Source organism: Struthio camelus, chromosome W (assembly GCF_040807025.1).
Source record: "Struthio camelus isolate bStrCam1 chromosome W, bStrCam1.hap1, whole genome shotgun sequence".
In the NCBI taxonomy this organism is placed as follows: domain Eukaryota; kingdom Metazoa; phylum Chordata; class Aves; order Struthioniformes; family Struthionidae; genus Struthio; species Struthio camelus.
Window position 1 is genome coordinate 65875032 of NC_090981.1, and position 25588 is coordinate 65900619.

General features: G+C 48.9%; 1 protein-coding gene across 5 annotated transcripts in view; it reads right to left on the reverse strand.

Annotated features, from left to right (window-relative positions):
* Positions 1–25588, reverse strand: part of LOC138064197 (zinc finger and BTB domain-containing protein 7C-like) — a 194018-nt gene that overhangs the window by 30344 nt on the left and 138086 nt on the right. The window contains exon 1 of one of the 5 annotated variants that reach the window (XM_068925806.1): positions 24837–25011. The exons of the other annotated variants lie outside the window; for them this stretch is intronic. The gene's annotated coding sequence lies outside the window, so the exon portion shown is untranslated. Of the gene's footprint in view, positions 1–24836; positions 25012–25588 lie in introns of those variants that run through there. 5 annotated transcript variants of the gene reach the window in all.

The window sequence follows — 25588 nt, forward strand, 5'->3', positions numbered from 1 at the left end:
AGCGTATTTTATATGCTTGGCGATTAAAGGGGAAGGGAAGGGTATAATTTATAGAATTGTGAAACACACAGGATAGCTTTCTAGCTACAATGTTTCTTTATTTTCTTGTTATTTCTTTTTTTCTTCCTTTTGCTTCTAGGGCTTGTGAAAGGTGATGGATGGGCAGCAGTGGAGACAGAAATCTTCCTTTTATATTTCTGGGGCAGGTACCTCATCAGCAACAGCAGCGGCTACACGAGCTGCACCTTCTCTGAACACGAACAATCCTGAGAGGAAAAAAAGCTGCTTCAGTGTACCCTCAGGCTTTCTACACTACTTGGCTCCTACAGCCATCTCACCTATCAGTCATTAATGGACTTCATGCTTTCAAAAGGTAAGGTTGAGTCAAGTCTTGCTGTAGCCAGCAGCACGCAACATGTCCAAGCTCATATCCATCTGAGTCTCCAGACCCTGTACCTCCAGGCACAGTCTACCCCTCACCTTGAGTTGTACCAAGATAACTCAGCTACGCTGGCACTTCCCGTCCTTGTCACCTCTGTATGAAGCAAGCAAGCTTCACCTCCTTTTGGCTAGAAAGCAGCCTTGTAGAGAAGGATCTGGGAGTCCTGGCGGACCACAAGGTGCACAGGAGTCAGCAGTGTGCCCCTGCAGTGACAAAGGCCAGACACACACTGAGTTGCTCTGGCAAAAGTGTTGCCAGGAGGTCAAGGGAAGTGATTCTTCCTCTCTCTGTTCAGTGCTTGTGAGATGAGATCTGGAGGACTGTGTCCAATTGGGGCTCTCCAGTACAGGACAAACATTATCATCCTGGAGGTACAGCAAGACGGTTAGGAGGCTGGAGCACACAACGTAAGAGGAGAGGTTTGTTTAGACCACAAAAGAGAAGGTGAACGGGGAAACCTAATTGTTTTATTCAACTAACTACTTAATAAGTAGCTATAGAGAAGATGGAGTTCTCAGAGGACAAGATGCTATGGACACAAGTTACAGCAGAGGTCCTTTTGATCATATGTAAGAAAAACAATTTTTACTATAAGGCTGGTCAAACATTGGACTATGGACCCAGAGAGGCTTTTTCCATCCGTGGAGATACTCAAAACTCACTGATACAAAGGCATGAGCCAGACCTAGCGCTAGCCCTGCTTTGCGTGGAAGATTGAACAAGAGGCCTCCAAAAGTCCTCACCATCCAAAACCAGTCTCTGACTCCATGCTCTGGTTTTGTAGATAGGGGAGCAAGGCACCAAGGAGATGAAATGATACAGCCACAGGCTCACAGTGGGTCTGCACCTGAGGCTACATCTTCTGAGGGTGCTCTAGAGCCCCCTAGGCTCTAGGAAGCTACTGTAGAATCGCTGCTGTAGAATTGACTGCTTCTGGGTATATCAGACGTGGCACCATGGCTGTACAAGTGCTGGCCTTTCCAGGGTCATCTGCTCTTCTTTCTTCCCTGGTAGAAGGAAGCTCTTCTCCAGCTGAAAAAAATTCTTCTTTTTTTTTTTTTTGGGGGGGGGAGGGTTGTTGTTGTTGGTTTTTTTCATCCTCAGGGCCAATTCAACAACTCATCTTTCTGCTAAGACTGTCAGCAAAAGTGTCAATTGTACTGCTGGTTTCTGTGATGTGGAATCATGCCCACCAAGACTTGGACCAAGACTGTGCAGCCCATTTCACATAAGCCACCAATCAGCCCACACTTGGCAAAAAACTGAAGACTGTATCAACCATGCCTGCATGACTTATGGCTCTGGGCCATTTTTCTCCAGCCCTCTGAGCAGCCACAATATAAATCTTGCCCTTCCTTCACTAGTCTTTGCCATGACAACACAATCACTTGGCTCCCCATGCCACATGGTCGTTGGGTGTTTGTCAGAGATGTGTCAGTGGAAAAACAAACTCTATACCCTGGCGAGATCAGCTGAAAGGAGAGCAGTTCTTCATAAAACCAATCACTGCTGCCCTTTTTCAACTCACTTGTTGGCTGCAGGAGGAATTCAAGCCCTTGTCAAATCACTATGGACATTTACCTGCACTGGGAGCAAATCCATATTCCTCCCTCCTGTGGGAATGAACAAGCAGAATTTTCCTTGGCCAGAAAAATACAGAGCCAGAGTTGTGCTTTCCCTCCAGTGCCAGCACTTCTCGTGCCTAAGTACCTTCATGAAATGGCGTGGCGTGCATGTGCATGTTTACACATCCTTTGTTCAGACCTAAATTTACCCCCCCTACAGAAGCCTACTTGTCCCCTTGAAGTCAGTTCAGTCCTTCCACCTACCTCAGTGAGGCTACGATTCCTGATAAACTGCACAGTGGTTATTGGTATAGTCACAGAGAAAGCCATTTCCTTGACCGGTAAAACTGAAGCTCTGCAGCAATTTTATATACTATCCAAACGACCCTTCTCCCTGGCTTAAAGCCCTTTACTGAAATATCCCTGGCTCTGATTGTTACTGTACTGCTGGAGCCTGCTGATGGGGTGCTGGGACCCTACCGCGGGCTAGACGGTATTTACAAATATGCACACACAGTGACCACCCCTGCGGAGAGCAGCGATGGAGATGACAGTGGGGTTTGATAGCAAAGGGCAAAGCAGTCTCAAACCACTCTTGAGCCCTAGCATTATATTCAGTTCAGGAAGGTCACACAGTTATTAATTATTAAGTATTAGTACTGGAGGGGTGGAGTCTTACTTCTGGGGAGTAGACTGGGGAGGGAAGATACCCATTCCCTGCTGAAAGCTGTGGGTGAACGTACTGCATGTGGCCAGTGAGAGGATTAAGGCACATTCCCTAATTTAAGATTTCCCAATATGAGGAAGGGCAAAAAGTTACAGGGGAACGGCCCAGGAGAAATGACAGCTGGTGAGAGCAAGGTAGGTAAGGGTTGTAGCAGAGAGGAGCGCGGAGGAAGGATTGCAGGGGGAGGCAGCTGCCTGCCGCATGAGCCACCGAGCGCTTCAAACACGGGGCGCAGATAAATGGAGTCACGGAGCAGGGTGGGAGGAGATGAAGGAAGCAGGCAGGAGAGAAGATTACAGGAGTGTAAGGAACAACAAAGAGGAGGAGAGAGGAGAGGAAAAATTATGCAGGGCCTCGAAGGTCAAAAGAGTCAACTTCAAAAGGATTCCTTAAAAGACATAAAGCCAATGCCTTCATATTCAATTATTTAGTTTTCACACAAATCTAAGTAATATATGGTTTTTTTGCACCTCCCAACACTCAATTTGGCACAAAGCGAAGACGAAGTGGAGAAACGACGAGAGAAGTCTGAGACTCTTTACTTCCTTAATGCACTTAGATGGGGCTGGATTCTGCGCTACCAGCTTGCAGAGAGAGCTGAGCAGAGAGGAGGCTTTTCTGCTTCATGTGACCGGGAGGGTGTAAGTGGGACCAAAATCAGGGTTTCTTGTTTGTGGACTGCAAAATGGTGAAAAATAACTTCAAGTTAGATTAAATGACTTGCTTGCCCCGAAATTAAATGTTTTGTATAAATTCTGGGCATCTGTCATAGCTCGTATTTAATTAAAAACAAAGGCAATGTTGAAGCAAACAAATCACACTGCATATGAAACTCAGACTTTCACTCCGAGAACGTTGAAATGAAATGTTGTCCTTCTCCACAATTTTTGTATTAGTACGACAAAACTGACCCAAATTCATGGAAGTGTTTATGTCGTCAAATCTTCACTTTCTACTAAAACATATTTGGCTGAATTATCTCTCCCAACTGTACTTACCGAAGCTAAAGCTAAGTATAAAGCTAAAAGAGTCTGCTCCTGTATCCCGGGGCGTTCAACCCATCAGCACTGTTAAAATCACTGACAAGCTATGGCAAGTTAATGTCAGTAAAATGGTACCCAACAGGAGGTTTGAAGCCTGAATAGTGAGCTCTACAATAAGTTCCAGTCCATTAAACACCAGGCTTAAGTAAAATATTACAGTGGGTCACATTTTAAAGCGGGCAGAATTGGTTAGGGAATCACTGAGGACCCAAGAGGATGTTTCCGGAGGAGAATGGAAATTCTGCCATTCCCTTTTTCTAAAAGAGCCACCTTGCTTTAAATTTCAGCTACCTCCTCCCTGCTCAGATTTTCCTCCCGACTGCAAGGGCTTCTTTCCATACAATCCAAACTTTTCCCCTTGCCTTTAATGGAAGGACTGGCAGATCCTCAGTCACGCTGAGAAGTATTTGGGTTTCTCAGACTACATGGGTAAGAGTAGAAGCACATTCAGAAACAGAAAAAGGTAAAAATGGTTAAACGTTATTTGTTGTTTAACGTTTACAAGAGAAAAGGTCCACCTGAAAATACAAGGGTGAAGACGGCTTGCCTCCTCCCCTTTTCCGGCTAAAGTTAGCATCTCCTTGAGTCTATTTTAATCCCTTGAATTGCAATGGTTACACACTGCTCGCTATCAGCGCGGCAAAGCCTGTAATAATTCACCCGGAACAAGACTATTCCTGGGATCGCTTTGTACATGGAGCAAAATGAGACATCCGCGCTAGACCCTCCCGGGGGCGCGAGCTGGCCAAGGCGGATGTGCACCCGGAGCGCCCCGCGGCTCTTGTTTCGGCTGATGCAATCCCCGGCTCCCACCCAGGTGCAGCTTTGAAACCCTTCGCCCAGAACGGCCGCCTGCCCAGGACACCGTGCCCGGGACGTCTCACTCCAGCGCGAAATCGCAGCAATGATTAACATCGGAGAGGCGAGCGTGCTGCCCCATTGTGTTAACCATGGCGCATCTACAGAACTGGCCCCGGGGTGTTTATAACCCAGTGCGGAAAGAAAGCAGAAACAAAGTGACTTGGCTAAGGCCATCTAACAGGTCAGTAGCAGAGCAAAGAGAGAAACCATGTCCTCTGTCCCCTCCGACAGCTCACCTGGGTCCCAAGCATTTAGTACTTTACTCTGTTCAGCTTTGACCTTACGAGTTCTCTTCACCTTCTCCTGGCAGCTTCCTAATGGGCAAATAAATCTCAGGAGAGTATCTTAAATTCTTTTTTATCACAGACTGTATCAGTGCGATAATAAGATCAGCCTTCAGACTCCCCATTAAGTCACAGAAGGTGTGGTCATCCGTCATGCTTTTCTCAGCCTTAATTGCCAGACAGACACTTTAAGTGGAAAGTCCACCTAATGAGACCAATCATTAAAACATCCCTGGTTCCCATTTGAGATAGAAAATTATATTACTCTAATAAGGGGGTTGCATCTTTGCCCCCCTATTCAATCATGTGGCACAGGGAAGGTGAGGCTTCTCTGCGAGTTTGCCTTGGATGTGTTTCCTTTAAATATAGCCCCCTACTTCAGGCAAGAAAAAGCAATAAAATGCTCGGCAGAGTGAGAACCTGGTGGTCAGAGAAGGGATTTCTGGCCTCAAGGTGATGGAAGAGGGGTGCTGGCACTGTGGACATGCCTGTGCCTGTTGGCTGGATGGAGGTGGTGGAAGAGCCACCACGGTCTTGTCATGGTGAAAAAGATGTGAAATCTGGTGTACTTATGGAAAAGGCCAAATGGGACATGTAAGTGGGCTCTTTGGGTGCCGTTTGCACATTACTTACCCTGCCTCGGTTTCCCAGCTCTCTGCAAAACGAGGCTCGTAATAACTACCCAATGGCTTCTTCATGAGCCTGCACCACATGGAAGAAGCCATTGGGTAGTTATTGCCAGCCTCGTTTTGCAGAGAGCTGGGAAACCGAAGCAGGGTAGGTAATGTGCAGAAGAGTACCTAAATCGGGTGGCAAAGCTACAGCAACCTGGCCGAGTGCAAAAAGCCAGCCAAAAGCCCTCACACAGGGCAGGTCCAGCTGAAGTTCATAAATGGCTCACCCTACAAGTGCTCGGCAAAAGGGCGATCTTTCTTCTCCGGTCACGTTTAGTCACGTTACGTGCTGCCTCCCAATAGAAACACTCACTCTAGCAAGACGTGAGGATGATCTGCAAAGCCAGGTTTCCCCCCGCCGGGTGCTTTCCATCTCTCCATCTCACACCACTACTCATCACCGAAATATCTGAGCTCCTTCCACATAAAATGAGCAGAAGTCCCTGGTGGTCTCCAAATGTGCCATATGCCTTTGGCAAAGTGCCAAAGCACCCTCACTCCTCCCTTGGAGGAGGCTCTCACACTGATTTGATCCCATCACAAAGTATTAGCAGCCAGCTGCTCCAGAAGGATTTCCACACAGAAAGCCGAGATAGGCCGGAGTTATTAGCTCCAGCGGCAGATTTGCCAGGTGCTCAGAGGGCTGGTGCAGAGCGATCCCTAATAAAAACAATGAAGCACGGAAGGGTGTGTTGCTTTTGGGTAATAATACATCTTAAAACTGCACGGTGAGGCAAAGACGATGCCGCACCCTAAGCCAGCCGAAGGGTGTGGGCATTATACAATGATTCGCCCACACCCAGAATCTCCACTGACAATTAACATCCAGCCCCGTGTAAGAATCGGTAAATACCGTCTATGAAACCAGGAAACGCTGACATTTTCCATGCATTAGAAAAAGCCCCGAAGATGTGTCTTGACATGAACGCTGCTTTGGGCAGATCTATGCCATCACAGTCAACAGTGGTTACTTTCTGCCTCTGAAAGAATCCATGGTGCAGCCAAGAGTAGTGATTTTTTGTTAAGGTGCAAAGGGGTGCTCCAGCATGGATTTCTGAGTTTTCATCACTTCCCTCTTAAAAAAAGCAAAAAGAGAAGATGGAAAAATCTAAATTATTAATTACATTTTTATAACTATTAAGTCATGCAAGATTCTTTATCGGTATTAAAATGACAAGACCTCATCACGCCCAAGTTTATTTTGATAGCCGTAAACCTACTGCTGTTAAAGTCAACTGGAAAAGATTTTACTATTGAGTAATAACGGAAACAAAATGCCACTTATTACGAGGAAATAGGAACAAGAACTCACTTGATGTTGAAAGGCAACAGAGCAAATCTGTTTGTTATTAAGAGATAGCAAAAGAAGTCTTTATTGCTGTTCTGAGATACCGGCAGCAAGATCCATTGGCTGTGAACAAAGATCCCAGGCTTTCCCTAAACCACAGTGCAATTGCAGTGATGCTCATGAAAACTGTAATTAAAGATGCAGCTCCAGGGTTGAACCTCCAGCCATCAGCATATCTTAGAAGGAGAAGAAAAGAATGAACCCAAACATGAGACTATTTCCAGATCTATTCTTAAGCATTTCTGGGGTCAGGAAAGTCAAGCTGCTTTCCCAACATAAACTCACCTGTTCATTAAAAAATGGCAAGGAGCGATGAAGATTATGGCAAATCTGCCTTGAGGTATCCCCTAGAAAAAGGCAGAGCTGATACTCTTTGGGTCTGTGTAAAGGAAGGGGTTAGCAGAGTTGCATATGGGCAATGTAGGCATATGGGCAATACCGCAGAGGGCTGCTGAACTGCAGTCAAATGTGCTCAAGGCCGACAGTACTGAAATGGGAGGCCTGCTGGACTCGGGGAACAACTTCTGGCCAGGAACACGGAGACTCAAAGGCTTCCAGAAGGACAGGCAGCGTTCCTGCGGAGGATTGCTTGCTGCAATATTAGCAAGGGAGGAGATGGGACCTACAAGGAGAAATGAAATACATCTTTCTGGCTGACACAGCAGGGACGTTGTGGATAGTTCAGAACAACGGGGTTATGCACGGGAGCTGCGGACGTTGCTATCTGCCTTCAGGGCAGTCAACGTGAGCAGATCGGGAAATATATGTACAGACAAGAAAGTCCAGCTCGAATCTCAGAATCCTGCTTGCAGGAGAAGGATCTGAATTCTCCAGCTATAGATCAGAATAGAAGGAGCAAGACATAGCCATAACAACGTAAAGGTAGCATAATAAAAATATCCACTGCTACCGCTGTTTGGACTATGATTTTTTTTTGAAGCATCTTCAGATGAGATTAGGTTTTTACTGTGCAAGGTGCAGGGTTTATTATTATTTTTATTGTTATTACTACTACTAACTGCAATAACCATTTATACTGCATCAGTGTCTAAGAGCTACAAGCAGGATGCTCACCCTGTAAAGGCACTGCATAAACAAGGCAGGAGAAGGAGCAATCAGTCCCTAAAAGCTCAGGCTCAAAATAAACAGTGGGAGAAAAAAAGAGATTACCTCGTTTGTACAGATGAAGAACAGAGATACTTGGTGATTTGCTTAAAGCCACGTAGGAAGCCCACAGCAGAGCCAAAATTTCAAGTTAGATCTTCCAAAACGCAATTCGCCACCTTATCTAGATGATCAGCCCGAGCTGGCTCTCTGCCTAGGACTAAGTTTTATCCTACAAATAGAGGCACCATGAAACTTGCAGGGGCCCAGGCAGGGGCCAACACGTTGGGTCCCACTTGCGGGCACCACCACGTGCCCAGCCTCGTGGCCCTTGCCCGTAGGTCCGACGCCTGGGTGGCTCATCCCTAAACCCAGCTTGGCTGAGGAGCAATAGGAGGCTGCTCAAAGAGCGCTGGCCCAATTCGTAGAGCGTGTTGCTACCAAGTTTTGGTACCCAGTCTGATGTTTGTTACCAAAACCAGGAGAGAATAAACAGCCCAAAGGAGCAGGGATGGCAGGACTCGGCCCCACGACAGCCTCGGGGGTTTTGCTCCCACTTCCCACCTCGTGGCAGGCTCAGAACTTTTCCCTGAACGAAAGAAAAAAGGTTTTTTTGGCACCAAGGGAAAGTGGATTTCCCAGGCTTGCGGAGGCCTAGCCAAGATAGAGAGAGCTCCCAAGGAAAAACAGAAACAGGGAAAGTCAGCAAAGCCAGGAACTGCAGCTCCTTGCCTCGGGCACCCAACCTGCTGGGGCGGCGGGGAGCGGGACGGGAAGGCTCTGCGGGCGCAGAGGAACGCTCACCACGATGGTAACGCCAGCAACAAACTGGGGCATTTCAAAACATAAACAGTTTGGGAAGAAGGGAGATGGTGAGTGAGCTAAAAATAAGCAGCAGCCAGTGAAAAGGATTAAAGGACCCCAAAAGAAATAGTGAGCAGCAAATTGCAGGGAATTGTTCAGCAAACAATAAAGGCTCCTTGCCATCTCCCTGCAACAGGCGGGTGGCACGGAGAGAAAGCAGCACACTGCAAATGATAGCTGCGGAGGGGAGACGGTGAAATTCAGACACAGCAGATTTGTTAAGTGGTTATTTTCCTCCTGTCTTTGCAGAAGACAAAGAGAAGGTAAAGCTCCCAGAGACAGGGATTGTATTTCACTCCACTGGCGAGAAGGCTTTCGAGCATCTGCAGATAGCTACAAGAAATGGCCCTAAAAAGATTAGGGCTCTTAAGGTAGGGCAAAACACTATATCCAGACAACATACTCGAGTTTTAATGACAGTGGGGATGGAATTGAGTGAAGCATTGTCTGCTGCCTTTAGGAAACCGAAAACTTAATTTGAAACAGCACAGACTAGATCTAGGCTCTTTGCACAAGCGAGGCTTTATTCCTGTCCTTTAAGTATCACTTTTTATCCTTGACATATATTTTCCATTCACCGCTTTTCCACAACACCATCCATCACAATGAAAGGTGAGAAAGCCAGCGGCTGAAGCTCACCATGCACTGGTCCAGCACTGCTTTCCCATATGAAACCACACCCTGGATTTGCCCTGCCGCTTCTTGGAGGAGGCCCCGCTTTGACCAAACGCTCGTGCACATGCTTAGCTTTAAGCCTGTGAAGAGGCGTGCTGGAGCGCACTAAAGCAAGGACTCAGCAGAGCTCCTCATGGATTTAAAATTAAGTGCCTGCCTACAAGTAATTTGTTGTAGTCATTCAGTTCAACAGCCCTTGGAAAGGGGGAAAAAACCCATCCAAGGCCCGCATTTTCTCAGCCTGCTGATTTTATCCACACCTCTTTAACTTGAGGCCAATAAACCAGTACAGAAAATTAAACCAAACACGCTTGCATCGGGAAGGAAAGGGGAATTCTACACTCTGAGTGTTGCAAGGGTGGGGGTGGGGGGGCAGAAATAGCATTTTGAGCTGCAACTGGCCTTTAAAAGAGAGATGAGCCCATGATCAGTGTTGCTCCAGTCTTAAATTCACCGGGGGTCTTGGCTGGATTGGGGATTTCCTGGCCTGATCAGTGAGTCTGATCGCCTGCGAACGCTGCAACAGTCGCTGTGGCCCACGGGAGTCACTAGGACCTCCCAGCACCATTTGGCACTTGGGACAATAAAATGGGGCACCACTTTGCTTTGGATTATGTGCAAGTTGATGGGATAAAAGGCATCGTCTCAGGATTTGGTCCCCTCAGCTAAGCAACTGTCACCACTGAAAAAAAAAAAAGAGAGAAGAGGAGGCTGATTTTAAAGAAAGCGATGGAGGTAGAGCCTAGTCCAGACAAACTGGTGGGAGATGGAGGGTGACGCTGGAGGCACAGCGCTGCACAGTGTTGGCGCTAGGGCTGTGCTGCCCAAAAACACGCTTGGGGGGGTCCAGCAAGCTCCTCCTGCTCATGAGCTCTTTGTGCATCACCAGCGAGATGCAGACACTTGGTCCAAGGTGAAATCCAGATTGATGCATTTGGAGGAAAAACCACATTTCCTTTGGAATAAAACACAGCCTTCTCCTGTGTGTGGGCAGGGCAGAGGGCACCTTTGCCCTCGCGCTCCCTCGGTTAGTGCTGGGAGGCTCTGCGTCATTTCCACCCACAGCTAGAGTGAAACAGCCTCGGCATCTCATATAAAAACTACTTGTTCAGGAGACATGTAAGTCCAGGCTGCGTTACCCCCCTGAGTGCAAGGAGCTTTCCAATAAAACCATGATGGGGCCAAAATCAATCTAGGTGCAAGCAGGCCCAACTGCAGAACCTCTATTTTCAGCCACGGCTGAATAAAACCTATCTGTTTTCCCTTCTCGAAGTTTTGAATGAGACATAAGTCAGTCAAGCGAGCTTCCCTCCGCCAGGCATGTCTGTCCAAAACATGAGGGCAGGAGGGATTTGAAGCAAACAGCAGTCTGTTAAAAAGACGCTAAGCCAAAGATCAAACAAATCACACAGGCTGCCTCAGAGAAAGTCATATAGATGCTGACTCTGTACAGGCATCTTGACTTCTCCAAGTTGAGAGGTAGGGTCAGCTCCGGATGAAAGGGTCTCCAGAGGTCCAAGATCCAGAAGTTTTGCTCCTGTTCATGTCCAGCTTGGGTGAGGCCCAGGATGGAGGGTCAGTGGGGTCCTTTGAGGGGGCTGTGCACAGGCAGAAGAGAGCAGTTTAAAGGTGTCCAACCAGTCTGTTGGATCTACGTCTCTCCCGGTCTTTGCTCTCCCAATCAGGCAGGTAGGAGAAGAGAGCCCTTAGCTGCCTTGAGGAGGACTTGGTGCAATGTGCTGGCTGGCGGGTTGATGTGTGCAGTGCGTGGAGATGCCACGTTCTCCCTCTGGCCACCCCTTGACTACAGAGAGGTCTAGGGCTGGGTAGCATGAGACAAGCATTAGCTAGGGGAAAGCAGGGATTGGAAACCGGGTATCCAGGAAAACGGAGCCAATGCTAAGCCATTACTCATGCAGTAAATCCGTCATCAGCCTGGGCGAATCTCTCACATTTTGCCCATGCTGGGTCCTCTGGCCCATGCCGTTTCAATGCGCGTAGAGGCAGCTGCTGGCATCGCAACTCCTCCATCTCACAGGCCTGGGACTTTTGGCCGAAGGGTAGCCCCTGACCTTGCCTTGTGCTCTATCGCTAAGAATAAAACTCATGTGGCTCTGCCACAACTGCGTGTGCGGTGAGATAATTGCAGGGAAACGGCGGCTGTAGCCCAGCGACCACTGTAATTGCTTGTGCGCCATCTTGTAGCCAGGTTCCCCGTGCTATTATCCCCTTATTAATAGAAACCGAATCCACCTTTGCAGAGACGGCGCTGCGAGCCTTGAAATTATGCGGTCTCCCGGAGGCTCACCTCAGCCAAGAAGCCACAATTTTGCATCGTGGGGCTCGGGGAAAACATCTGCACTGTATTTGCAAAAAGCCTCGGCTCGTCGCCACCCGAGGGCCGGATTCTGGCCGGGACCGCAGGATGCTCCCACCCAAGTTGCAGCGAAACCTCTGCAGCCTCAGTAGGAAGCAGGATCGAGTCTGAGGGGTGTTTGGGCCCTGCCACGGTGTATTTTGCAAGGCTGAGCTTTCCAGAGGCGACAAAGGGAAATAGCCTGACACCCGCTGTGATCCCCTGGGCGTCTTTAAGGCTCCTTTCAAAATCCCACCATGATCCAAAATCCACTGCGGTCAGTGAAAAGGCCACAGATTGCGTCCTTCACTCCCGTAGAGCGAAAAGTTCCCTCTCCCCACCTGCTGTTCTGCCATGAGGGAGAGAAGGGCACGGAAATATTTTTATTTTGCAGGATGTAGCTTAAAAGGTTGGATAAGCAATCCCAGCCTCAGGCCCACATCCCTCTCCTCCACCCAGGAGCACAGAATAAGGGACCCAGGGCTCACGCAAGTGGCCAGATCCTCTATTTACATCAGTGCACACAGGGAGCATAAATCTTGGCTTTGCACCGCTTTCAAACCTGTGTAAATGAGATTAGACTCAGCCACGCTGCAATTTCCCTCACTGAGGCAGGCAAGTGAGATTTGGTCTATTAACTAATTCATCCTAGCAGTGTCACTGCAAGGTATGGCAGGAAGTATTAACTTCATCTCAGAAGGGGGAAAATTGAAGGTCAAAAGGCCTGATCCTCCCCGCACTTGCGTGGCTGGGGTCCAGCGGGGTCCAGCCATGGGAGCAGGGACCAGGAGCCGAGCAGCTGCGGGCTAAGGACTAGGAAATGTGCGGACGCTCCCGCTAGCACCCTGCCAGATGTTAAATACAAAAGATGAAGGCAAAAGTGGCAGTGTGGCAGGGGGGAACATTTTGGAAAGACCCAGCCTACAACCCTGGGGCTCTCCTTGCTGGAAGGGGTGACGGGAATGCCGACACCAGACAGATGCAAGGAAAGAAAGAAACGCGCCACAGGTTGAGGGACCCACAAACTTCCCTGCTGACAGACTGCGTTCCCACTTAAACCTTCTCCACCGCCGTGTGTGAGACTCAATATTGAACCACAACCATGACAACTACATCCGGTTAGGGTAATCAATGTGGGATGACGTGGGGCGCGTGGAGAAGCCCATGGCATCTGGCTCAGACCAGGCTTTGGCCTTAAATGTGCTACGTGGTCCATATAACGCCATCTAGGCCATTAGGATGACTCAGGACTGGCAGCACAGGACCCAGCAGAGGGTCCAGGACTGTTGGTTCAGCCTCTAAAAACCATCTTATTAGCAGAACTGGACTTCCAAGCCAAAACGGTTATGTGGCTTTCCATGATCAGCACTAGTTCAGTACTTCTTCCTGTCTCTGTCTTGTTCCAGGCTGACTTCCCCTCTGAAGCTTAGATGCGAAAAAAATACTGGATAAAAAGTGTCGCTGGCCAGGACTTTTTCATTGGATAAGCAAAGATGCATGCACAAGGCATGAGGCAACATTAAAGCTGGAAGGTAAATTACGTTCCTCCAACTGAGATGCAGTTACTAATACAAAGAATGAAATATGTTTCGGTACATTTATTTTTTAATGCATGTAACATTCAGGTTTATGAAGGTCTTCAGGATCATCTGAATCTTGTATAAAATTTGGAATTTCATAAAAATGGATGTTCCTTTGAGGTGAGTTGTAGAGGCAGGGGAGCAGCAACAGCATGCCGGCACTAGAGATGTGGAAAGTTCAGTTCTTCAAAGGCAGAGTGGATGGGAAGGTTATCTGAAACTTCTCGCTGTCCCTGTGGAGGTCAGAGTTTGCTCTGAGTTGTGCTGACAAAACTGTTCTGCCCCAGAGTCTCCTTTTTCTGCGAGGGAGTTCTTGGGAGTTGGATGGCACTGGGAGAAATTTCAAAGCGCAGGTTACAGCAGAGCTTGCCCACTGTCTGGGTGTCAGGTAAGAGATGAGGTCCCCTTGGCTGCCAATTAACATCGATTTGCTAATCATGAATTCCTGCGCAAAATGCTGTGGAAAAGGATGAATGGACCATTTCCATCTGCAGTCCACAGCAGCTCTGGCCCCTGTACCTGCCGTAGTAGTTCCCAGGATCTGAAAAGGCTGTTACAAATCAGGAGTAGAATCAAGATCTCACAAGGCAGCAGCCACTCGCCCCTGCGCCACCCTCTCCTTCACTCTCTTCTCTTCACAATCCTGTCCTTGCTCTGAAATCTCCCCAGCAGTATTGGCCTCCATTTCACCTCCCGATTCATGGTAAGCAAAACCGAGGAACTGGCTTCCTGTAGTGACCATTTTAACTGTTATAACTGTTAATACTCTCAAAGCACACCTGAGTGAGGGAAAGAATTACCAGTCTGTGATATTTCCAAGCTTCCTTTTTTCTTCACCTCTTCTTCCCCCTGCTGTTACACTTCCCATTTCGATGGCGAATATTACCAGCATTTCGGAGGATGAACCCTAGAGGCTTGCAATCAAGCCCTTGCAGAGCCAAGTCAGCCAGCACAGATGTGCTGGAGAACAAGGCAGATGGTTCTCCTTCCCCTGAAACTCAAGACTTAGCTTCTGCTTGACACTGCAGTGTTCTGCAAGCTAGGGATGTCAGGAGTACATCCCTCCCCGTATGGCAAGTGAGAAGCCATCCTGGGAAGACTAAAGCAGATGGAGAAGACCCTGCGTGATCCTTTCGCCATCACTTCATGAAAACCTGGCACTGTTAAGCAACCATGCAAGAGATGAAAAGCAGCAGGAAAACAAATAATACATAAATGCCAAAATATGTTGCCAAGGCCACCTCCAGGATGGACCTCTACCCTCATATACTCTCCTCCAAGTGGCCGCCTGCTCTCCTGCCCCAGCATGAATGTCACTTTGAGTGAAATGGAGATCCTGGACAACATGTTGTTTCAGAGTGATGCATCAGAGAGCCTTGCAGGTGACAGAAACTGTAATTGCCGTGATTAAACTTCACTGGCCCATTTCACCCCCATGAAACCCTTGCCTGTTTCACTGCTGATTCCAGCAGAGGCAGGATCGATGCTCATAACAGGGAACAGATTGGGAGTGCCAGGGAGACCACCCAAAGCATGAGTAAAACCCCACTGATTGAGCAGAAGACGCCGATACAAGACATGGTGCTGCTAAAAAAGCATGAGGCTGACCAAAGCTGGCTCTAGCTCGCTGCAGGAGGAAGTGGTGATGGGATAGCAGCGTATTAATAAGGTGAAGTCATCGGGGCAGGAAAATAGAGGGTGTGAGAAGAAAAGATTGCCAGAGTTGCACTCTGGGTCATCAGGTATAAGCCATAGCATTGTGGGCATCTGATGATCCAAAACACCCCCACCCACCTCTGCAGAAGTCACAGAGCAGAACCCTTCCTGATCAAAAAATACTTTCCCTGATGGATGCAGAGCCCCTAGGCACGCGTGGTCAGGGGAAGCCACCTTTGGAGCACCTCCGGAAAATCAACCAAATTCAGAGAGTGAAGACCTTTGGCACCTCAGCCTCAGCACAGTGCCCCTGGGGCCTTGTGGATGCTCTGGCTCCTGCTAGGACCCCAGAAGGTCCCCAGCTGCCCCAGCCCTCAGGAGCAGAGGTGGAAACGAGCTGACCCAGCTCCACTGTGCAATGTTCCCCGTTGTCCTAAAAAACTGTTCAAACCAGGCACAAAGAGCCAGCAGCCTGACAAAAAGGGATCTCTGACCCAGTGCATTTTGGTTATTTCAATACATGGTAAGAGTGTAAAACAAAAGGAGTCTAGGGGTATGGATGCAGCCACAACCACGATGGGAGCTGCCTGGTCTTCTCTGCGGCTTGCGGCAGGAAAAGCAGCCTCAAGGACATGGGGAATCCTGGGATGTAGGGAGGTGACAGGCAGGAGCGTGGTCCACGGGACAGAGCGCTCACCCAGCTCTCCGCTGGCTGCTTTCTAGCCCTGACGCACAAGTCACCCTCCCAGCCTCATTGCCCTTGTCTGGAAAATGGCTAAAACAGTGCTTACGCCTCGGCAAAGCACTTTGCGACCCTCTAACCCCCTCTTCCTCGCCGGCGCCTGCCGTGGATCGGGGAGGCTGGAAAGGCTCAGGAGACGCAGCAGAGGGCCGTGCACGCGGGGACGGTGCCCTGACTCACCTCCACGCGTATGTGCCAGCTGGCCGACTCCTAAAATGAGATGCACCCAGCTAGCCTAACGCCTCAGCGGGAGCCCCTGAGTCTGTTTCAATCTGAACTGGCTACGCAGGTCGATGCTGCTGCTTGAGAAACATCCCTTGTATCCGTGCATATGCATCTGAATTACTGGTTTTATCTAGTGGGAAATTATAAAGTGGCTGGGAAAAGAGAGGGAAAATGCACTCCTTGTTTGGCACAAAAATATAGGTAACAATTATTAAGCAATAATTGATTCATCTGATACTTTATTAACTGGAGTTGGGTTTGAAAGTGACAGGCTCCGTAGCAAGCCTTTCATGTGACATGTTATTAAAGGCTCTTTTTCTGGCTCTGAAAGGCAGTGGCTGGCAGATCAAAGGTCAGACATTTCAAGGAGTAAATTGGTTTAATGCGGCTGCAGATAGCCTCACAAAACCTAATAAATATGCAGCGAAATGTAAGGAGAGAAAATTGTGGACAAGAGAGACAATTACTTTGAAACCAGGATAAGAGCAGCACGGGCTCAAATTAATCAGCAGAAGGGCTCCTTCCCTCACTCTCGTCCACAGCGGGTTTAGCATTCAGAGCGGGGTCCCGGCTGCTGGCCTGCTGGGTGGGACGCACTGGGGGCTGCCGGGAAAGCCAACATTTCCTTCCTCTGCGGTGAAGGGGGAAGGCCTGGCCTGACGGTGCAAACCACCACGGCTTTCCGGTTCCACGGGGCAGCCGTTCCCGAGCTGCAGCGCAGCAGGTTCACGAGCAACGGGGGATTTTGCGGTGGCAGGCAAAGAGATTATTGCTTCTCGGCTTAATCCGATGGGGAGCCCTTAACTACTGACAGAGCCAGCTCGCGCTGCAACTGCCATGGCTGGGAGACGATTACCTGCTGCCTAAAGCTCAGTCTTCAGGTTCCCTCCGCACAGCAGGGAAACAGACCTTGCGCCCGTCTTCCCATGCTCAAAAATCAAAAGCCTTCCTGGAAGGCTTTATAGGCAACAGGAGAGCCAGCAGGATTTGCATCTCGCTGGAGTTAAGCAACTGAAACCCCCACAGCCATGACCAGAAGTGATTCCTATCTAAACTGGTTTAAAGTCAGTCTTGCCAGCTCTCACAGTGTTCAGAGATCCTGGTGGCCCTAGCTATTTCTATCTAAGCTCCAGCTGCTGGATTCACACTATTTGCTGAGAATTTCTGGTCTTATTACAAAATAATGCCATTGGCTTCCACATACGAACGCAAAATACACCAGCACTTCAAAGCAAATAAAAAAGAAGAATGCAAAATAGTTGAATTGTAAGAATGGATGTTTTTTAACTCCTTTCATTGTTTTTAACCTAATCTTGTGACATTTTAGAAGCATACCTCCCTATTTTTAAACTCCAACTGGGCAGCACAGTCGAAATACAAAATGCAAGCAAATTGCTTGCATCTTGTTGAAAGGCATTAACTCAAATGACCGCCAAATGGTTGGAAGGAAGGATCTCTTTGCTAAAAAGTCACAGCTTTGCTCCTCTTAATTAAAGGTGAGAAAACACCCACTCCAGTTCTCTAATCTTGCAAGAGACTTCCTGCCTGAATGGAGAAAACAATGCTTGATATTCCTTGTACGTCTGGAAAACGGAGCGGAGGAAACAAATCTTTGAAATAAAACTCTCGGTCCCCCCTCAAAGAAGCAGATAAGGGCACAAACTCTTTGTATTCCCGTTGTGGGTCACCTTTAACAGATGAGTCACAGTACTCGGGCGCTCCTTATCACAGACCCACCAGAGAGCCCGATAAGCACGAAGCACAGCACTATCTGCGAGCCAGCTAAGCCCTGCGCAAAACCTTGCCGGTGGCTCCTCACGGAGCCCATCTTCAGGCAGGGAAACGCTGGTTCCCGAGGACTCTATTGAACCAAGGAAATTTACTTCGAATAAAAGGAAAGGGAAGATTTGGAAAGAATGACGGTGTATCGCCCCATCCCGCTCCAGCCCTTTTGCTTTGAGAGAGAAGCCATGGGGAGGCACTTCTATAGCAGAACTTCCCGGCCACGGCCTGAGGGTGGCCCGTTGCCTGCAGTGTCCATGCACCCGGGCAGAGATCTGCACCAGAGGCAGCACCTTCACCTCCCTGGGGAACCCGTGCTCAGGGGAAACCTTGCAAAAAGCCTCGAGAGCAAAGGAGAGGGGAAAATGCCACACCGTCCGTGCTCCGCTTGCTGTAGGATGGTTCACAACGTAGGCGAGACGTTCTCCATCCTTACAGAATCGCCCATGAGGAGAAGCAATGGGGCACGGACGTTTGCACCTGTAACCCATGCCGGCAGCCAGTGAGCTCTTGCCCTGAGTTATTTGTGTGTATATGGCTCTCCCATAAATCAGGAGCCCTGACAGTGTAATTTGTATCTGGGGAACCTGGAGCAATTACAAAATCAACCCAAACACTATTTGTTTCACAAGATTTCGCCCTTAGTTAGCACTGTCGTTCAGCTTTAATTACACTATAATTAATTGCAACAAAATTGTTTGGAAAGTGCGTGTGCACAGTGGAAAGGCTCAAATATTGCAACCCTCCTGCTCCTCTGCAACCGCAACTATAAAACAACAGTCTGTAGGAAATTTATAACCCCATTTTGATATAACACTTGGCATTCACTTTATCACCTTCCACCCACAGGATCTCCAAGTCCCTTCAAAAACAGACCGAGACCCATGAGACATGACTACTGAGGTCAGGGAAATTAAGGTACAGAAGATCTAATCTCTTTAATTTATCTCCAGACAGAAGTTGCCAAGATCCCCCTTTTCTACCAGTGAGGGGAAGCAACCAGCTGATCTCTCCTGGTTCTCATGCTTTTCTTGGCAGTGATGGACACACGGGCCAAGGCAGCTGCTCTCGCAGGCTCAGTGGGGCACTGGCAAGGCATTTGGGCAGCCCTGGGAAGCCTCTCTGGAGGACTCCCGAAATGACTTCACTCAGTAAGGTAAATCACAACCTTTCTCTCCAACCTGTGATGTTCAGACTTCCCACACCTGTTCCCTTGCAACCTTCAAAGCCCTGTTGTGTCTTAAGGGGCCATGAGCTTTTTTCACTCAATAGCTGAGTCCATGGATAAGGTTTTCTCATTTTAGTTCACACCAGTAAAAGAGACATTAAGCACCATCTCTCTAAAGAGAGAATGCAGCCCAGGCTTGTTCATCGCATGGGAGAACTGATGATAAAGGAAAGCAAAGCCAACCTATTTCTTTTGTAATCTGTCCCTTTCTAATATTTCTCACATCTAACTATGGCAGTAAGGTATTAATCCTTGTGGAGGTGGACTTTCAGAATTCCCTTTTTGCTGCTGTTCTTCAGTCTTTCCGCGGCAGGCTATACAAACAGCCACAATAATTGTTGGGCAGTCACTAGGAAACGAGAAGCGCCAAATTCATCTGAGGCTGCCTCAAGTTTCATCACCTGGCCTGGCTCCGGTTTGAAGGCAGAAATGTATCCAGTCCCACCCCCTGCCTTGGCTTTCACATACACCGATTATTTCTGTGCACAAAATGCAGCTGCACCGGGAATCTACCGCTGCGCCCTGCAAGGCTGGGGAGAAAGTCTGGAAGGGCCGAGGCAGTCAGGAGACGGGGATTAACAGAGGTGACTCATCTGCCTCTCGCACGCCATGAATGAGGCCGAGGGAATGGCTGAGGGTAACAAGTTGCCAGTAGGGTAGGAGGGGAAATTTCCCATTTAGAAATTGCTCAACAACAACAATAGAATGATCCTTTCCCCCCTTCCCCGCCCAGCTAAATACCTCTTAGAAAAAATACTCTTCTCTTCTCTTCTCTTCTCTTCTCTTCTCTTCTCTTCTCTTCTCTTCTCTTCTCTTCTCTTCTCTTCTCTTCTCTTCTCTTCTCTTCTCTTCTCTTCTCTTCTCTTCTCTTCTCTTCTCTTCTCTTCTCTTCTCTCCTCTCCTCTCCTCTCCTCTCCTCTTCTCTCTTCTCTTCTCTTCTCTTCTCTCTTCTCTTCTCTTCTCTTCTCTCTCCTCTCTCCTCTCCTCTCCTCTCCTCTCCTCTCCTCTCCTCTCCTCTCCTCTCCTCTCCTCTCCTCTCCTCTCCTCTCCTCTCCTCTCCTCTCCTCTCCTCTCCTCTCCTCTCCTCTCCTCTCCTCTCCTCTCTCCTCTTCTCTTCTCTCTTCCTTCATTAACAATGCACACAGAGAGGAAAAACGCAACCAAACTCAGGGGTGAGAAGCAACCGGGAACAAATGCAGACAGAGAAACTGTCTGGCTTTGGCAACAACTCATCCACAAGCCCCAATGCAGCTCCCATGGGCCCCTGCTGACCACCTATCTGAGCACCATGCACTCCTCATCCAGCATTTCCCAACCTCCCCCAGCAGGCTGGTGAGGAAGAGAGGCCGAGTGAGGATGCGAGACGGGGCTCTCGGCACCTGGGCTGGCCCCGGCCCCAGGATACGTCAGCACGGAGCAGTGCAGCCACATGTAAGGCCACCGCAGCCAGCTCTGCTGGGGCAGTGATGCATCTTGGCCCCTTTGGTTACCCTCTGTGAGCTTTGAGAAAGATGTCTCAGGGCATACGTCCCAAAGGGACTTGCCAGGTCCATGCTGGTGACTCTCCAGGCCAGAAACACCTCTCCCACCTTCACTGTTGAAGGCTCCAGCCAGTGGACAACATCCTTACCCAAACTTGCTTGGTGGCACAGATGGAAGCTGTTAACACATGCGATAGACCATGAGCTATCTCAGGGGCTTGGACCCCTGGACGAGTGAGCACAAACCTCAGACGTTCCTGGAGGTGCTGCTCTGCTGCCTGACCGGTCCTCAGCCCGTCAGACAAGTGCCACAAGGACGAAGGGGAGAAGCACCCAAATTTTGCACTCATGGCTGTGAGGCTGGCTTCCTGCTACTAAACAGCACATACATGGCGCCTGTCTGGCACCTCCAACACCGCACGCGCAGGATGCAGGGAATACCCTAAACCCTCAGGAGAGGCAAGACATCATTTATTATTATCTGTACCAGGAGAGCCAGGAGCAACCCTGAAAGCTGCAGTGGGTGAGGACTGGTAGCAACCGCAAACAAGAGGATGTGCCTGTTTGGAGGAGTTCATGAGCTAAGTGCCAAACAAGAGACAACAGGGGGATTTGGAGGCAGGGAGCCCAAAGCGAGCAGCAAAACAATTAGGATTATCATATTAAGCAGCCATGAACATCCATGAACAGCTTGGGAACATCCAGCCAATCTAAAGGACCTCCCAGACACATCCCTGGAGAACCCAGGGGTTGGCAGAGGATCTGCTCCATCAGCTTCAGCTCACCTTGGCAAAGGGTGCCCAGATACCATGGCGACGGGCTCAGCAGGGATAAACACCGAGCCTGGGTGTGGGCTGTTTGCATAGTTAGGAAGCTGGCTACTCTCCATCCCTCCACCCTGCCTCCTCCCACTAGTGCCAGGATCTCTCTCTCAAGTGGTCTCCTACCTCCTCCCGGTAGGAGAGGTAGGAGACGCTTCATGGTGTGAGATGTCCCATCCTAGTCCTTGGCAGCTGCTGAACGTGCTGAGCCCCAGAACAGCCCATAACCTGCGGGCCTGACCCTGCCTCCATGCGGCGCCCAGGGGCTGGAAGTGAACGTGGTGGTGGCCCTTGAGAAATGTGAATGGGTGCCCTGCACTTATTTCTTAAGCGCGGGAAGCATCTTTTTGAGCAATGAGGAACAAAACAATCAAACAACAAGAAAAGTACACACTTATATTTATATATTAAGGAAAGCTGCTCACTTGAGTGATACCTGAAGATCACGCAGACATGTAAGCAACATTGGTATCAGGCCACTGTTCCTCTCAGGCACACACTTCCGGTAAGGAATAAAAAGCTCTGACTAATAAAAAGATGCCTCCAAATCATTCTTGGCAGAACTATCCCAGGCCCAGCTCCCCTCCCTCTATTCATTTCCAAAGCGCTCAGCCAAAAGAAAGAAAAGAAACCATGCAGCGATCTCACTGACCCAACCTGTAGCGTGGCGTAGCTGGGTGAGAGCTATTCTTTAACAAAAAATACGAATAAAAAGGATTTTCAACCAAAAAAAAATCAATCAAACCCCAAAACAGGGCTGGGACTGGTGAAACTGTAATGGAGGAGACTTCAGGGCACAAATCTTTGCCCTGTTTGCTGGGATACACCGTATACACTCTGAGTAACACTAAGCTTTGGTCTGGTTTGAGATCCTTTGCCTTTCTAGGTACTTCCAAGTTTGGAAAACCATCCCATCGGTGAAATTTAATGGGAATACGACAAGCGGAAAGAGATGTCAGTGCTCCAAAAATATTTTAATAGCTCGCTATTTAATTAAAAGCAATAGCTCTGAAATTATGTCAGTGAAACTTGCCACATATATTAATTAGAGGAAGAATTTCAAAGGAGGCTGAGGGAGCTCGGCGCTGGACAGCCCCAGGCTGGCTGGAAAATCCCAGGTTCATAGGGCTAACGCTTGTTCAGTGCACAAACATGCAACGTCTGATCCTTCACTGCCTGGCACCCGAAGCAAACAGCACGGAAAGTGGGTGTCCAACGCTGCCTAATCAGGAAGGTAGCTTTTAAACGTCCTTTAGCAGCGGTATAAATGATTAAACACAGCGTCAGAAGTTGAGAGAAAAAGGACACCGAGCAAGAGGCAAGAGATGGAGCCGGGAAACGCAGCCCCTGCCGCAAAAGAGGAAATGCATCTTAATGAAATGGTCGGCAGATCTGCAGATGACTCACGCGAGGAAGCCTGCTCAGAGTCAGGCCTTGAGCATCGGAGGTTAGTGCACCGCGAAAGGCGCCGGTGCCAGCGGGCAGCATGTAAGGAGATCGTCTGTTTTTAATGAAGCCAACAGCACCCGCTTTGGGTGTCAGGGTGCAGCTGAGGTCTAGACCGCCATGCCTTACTGGCCTGTCCAGTTTGCGCGGCTTGATCAAATGTGCAAATACGCTCTTGTGCCCCTGCATCGACCTGCAGAGACGAGACCAGCTGCTCTGCAGCCCCCGGGAAAAAGCCTTGCACCGTCTCTGGGTATGCCCAGCACAGGCTTACAGCAAATCACTGCAGCGCTGGTGCGGGTCCTCCGGGCCAAACTTGAGTTTTTCCAAACCTTGCCAGCCTGCGGTGTCTCATCGACCTTTCCCAGTGCAGATGGGAGGTATTTGCTCGGGCCATCGTGGGGCAGCACGAGAGGCCAGCAGATGCCTTGCTCTGCGCAGCTGGCAACTCTGAACCAGCAAAGCCTCCCCTCCCAGCACCAAACCTGTGCGGCTGGCCATGCTCACGGCCCCCACATCTCTGGTGGCCCACCGTCCCTTGGCGCTGCCAGCCTCCCAAAGCCACCAGCAGCCACCCCAAGAGGAGAAAGCCCAGCCCCAGCTGTCTGGGGCAGCATTTCTGTAACCCCCAATCACATTTTCATCCTTTCGCTACCCAACTGAAAAGTCACCTTGCCTTGCACGCCCCTCAGATACCGTAAGCAGACGGGCTGCGACATCGCTGCCCCGTCCCTTTGCAAGAGCACAACCAGGCACAGCCCCGCGGCTACCGCCGCTGCCGCCGGACGCAGCACACACCAAGGAAAGCAATGCCGAGACCTCCTGGTTCCTCCTCCAGCGAGCACATTCCTCCCCTAATGTCTTTATTCAGCCAAACCTCAAACAAAACTACGGCTCTACGCTGTTTTGATCTGCAGCACCGCACTGGGAATTACCTCCACGGGGTTGGCTCCACGGGGTTAGCTATTCCAGCTACCAGCATCCGGGAGGAATTTTGCACTGTTGAAACAGCACTTGGAGTTACTCTCACGAAGAAGCTGTTAAAAATATTAAAACCTAACTAGGTGACGCACTGCATCCCGGAGCGTCGCCTTCACTAGAAAAGAAGCAAAAACTTGCAGAGAGAGAGAGAGAGGCAGAGATTTCAACCTGAACTCCAGATAGGGATGGCTGGACCTTTCCAGATAAAGTACTTCTTGTTTCCTCCGCACAATTACTGCTTTCTGCCCAGGCAACGGAGAGCCGATCACTTTGAATTGCACTAAAAAAGGACGAACCAGTGGTATCAGCAGAATTACACTTCTAAGTGAGCGTTTCATCGCAATTATTCTACATGCATTAAATCTACTAAGACTTTTTTTTAACTATTCAGGAGGATTTTTTTTTCTCTCTCCACTGGAAGTTTTCTATAAAGAAACACTGAAACAAAAATCACTTTAAAGAAAAATATTAAGCATCTGCCTTCCTCAGAGCCCTCCTGCCTACCCAGCAGGAGATATTAGCGGATGTGTTTTCACACTGATATTTCCTATCTAAAACAAACAAACAAACAAATAACTGAGCCGGACTTGCAAAAAAAAAAAAAAACCCACAGACTGAGACGCTGCATTGTATAGAGGTTGATACACAGCCAAAAGCTCTGGGCTTGGTAAAGATTCAAGATACCAAACAAGTAAATCAGAAAGAGAATCACAGGTTGGAGTTTAAACAGCAATTAAAAATTCATGTAAACGGCGATAGATTATTACGGAGGAGAGCTCCAAAGCGCCAAACACGCCGGGGAGATTTTCAAAATGAGCAAGATTAGCGTCCGAGCATGAAATTCAGGCTGCTTCCCCCTCACTTAAATAAACCGCAGAAGCCCAGAAAGGGAAAAAAAAAAAATCTTTTGGAAAGCAGGCACAATGTGGAAAAGTACAGCATCCGACCCACCTTTCTGCTCCGCGGATCGACCCCTTTTTTTTTCCCCCCTCGCCGTGCCGTGTCTATCATAAAACTTGCTGCTTTGTTTTACTAGTGATCTGGCAGCGCTGCTCCTCGGGTGTCTGCAGCGGAGTGGAGATTGTCATTGATTTGTGTGAGCAAAGTTAAGCCTTTCTAGGAGCGGTTATGAGAATTCACTCCCACCACTCCCTCTAAACCAAAAGTATTTGGCACCGAGCCCTTCTCGTCCACCTGTACTATTAAGGTCTGAACAGCACATGGGACAGAGACCAATTTTACTGGGATCTTTTCATGTTTCCTTTTTAAACAAGCACAGAAAGTTCTTCAGAAAGAATTTTTTTTTCTTTTAAATACCGTTTTTTCTCCAAGCAGATTTATCACATCCTTTGTGTTCTACGCTCGGTGCACCAGGCCCTTCCCTGGTGTAAAGGGGTTTTGGGGCAACCCCTAGCAATATGCTGATTTACCCCAGCAAAGGATCTGGCTCTGTGGCTAAAGTCATGGAAGATTTTTCCACCCTTCTATCCTTCTTCCTCTATAAACCGTATTCCCGTTTGTGTGAAATGAGGTGAACCTGGCGAGACGAAATCCTTTTGTTTTGTTTAAAAGGCCGGGATATCATTTAACTAAAACTCACGGCTTGTGCACGAATGTGCTAAGCGAGAAAGAAAATGAAGGCAGGGTACACTCAAAGGCAGGTTTGCTTGCACAAGTCCCCCATCGCGGGGCTGCCTGGGCGA